The sequence below is a fragment of the Neltuma alba genome, unplaced genomic scaffold (assembly GCF_004799145.2).
Source record: "Neltuma alba isolate B1F8T4 unplaced genomic scaffold, ASM479914v2 tig00006103_pilon, whole genome shotgun sequence".
NCBI classification, from domain to species: domain Eukaryota; kingdom Viridiplantae; phylum Streptophyta; class Magnoliopsida; order Fabales; family Fabaceae; genus Neltuma; species Neltuma alba.
In genome coordinates this window covers 39,813-40,366 of record NW_021634350.1, presented here as the reverse complement: position 1 = coordinate 40,366, position 554 = coordinate 39,813, and positions in this window count along the sequence as shown.

Sequence of the window (554 nt, the reverse complement as noted above, 5' to 3'; positions counted from 1 at the left end):
CTTGATTATGGTTGATGAAGTATTCATAGGGGTAATCTAGAGAAAATTGATAAACATGAAAAATGAGTTTTATATTTAGGACCAAAACCAACTTAACAATTGAGTCCTATATTAAGGACCGGAGGAGTATTATTATTCTATATGTTTCTAATAATTTCTAAGTAACTTACCATCACTTGTGTTCATTAGAGTGGTGTTAGATGAGGTGTGATTAGAACATAATTGTTTTTTTAATTAAAAAATCGTTATGATATCTTATTACGTTTACTTATCATCGTCGAGATTTTTTTTGGGTGATAATCATCGTTGAGATTTATTCATGTTAAATATTTTTTGTCTGTTTCATTAATTTCGAAATTTTAATTGCATCTATCAAATATATAAAATTAACTCGAATGAAATATTATTTGATTTAATTAAAAAAAAATAAACAGTCAAATACATAAGTAACGTGCCGCTATGTCATTATAAATTGTAAATAATAGATGAAAAAAATCCATTTTTTTGGATTTCATTAAAAAGATAACAGTAAATATCTTTGTTTAAATACCTCA